This window comes from Zingiber officinale, chromosome 4A, assembly GCF_018446385.1.
Source record: "Zingiber officinale cultivar Zhangliang chromosome 4A, Zo_v1.1, whole genome shotgun sequence".
Classification (NCBI taxonomy): Eukaryota; Viridiplantae; Streptophyta; class Magnoliopsida; order Zingiberales; family Zingiberaceae; genus Zingiber; species Zingiber officinale.
Genome location: NC_055992.1, coordinates 163,508,829 through 163,509,102, shown reverse-complemented (window position 1 = coordinate 163,509,102; position 274 = coordinate 163,508,829).

Genomic DNA, 274 nt, shown 5'->3' with positions numbered 1-274 from the left:
TGTTTAGTTATTGAGACATACAAAAGCTCCTGAAGTTTTTATATGGAAGACAATTAAAATCAACTTGTTGCAACTAATTAATTATTTATATATTACACTCGGCCATCTCCACCACATCATCCTTTTTGAAAACTTTAAATGACCGCTGGTTTCATGATCATATATATATATATATATATATAGCCAATGAATGCTAAGCAAAAACAATGTAAACTCACAAATATGCAATAGTTTTCCATGAGAACGTTATAGTATGAAATTTTACAAGTGCAAT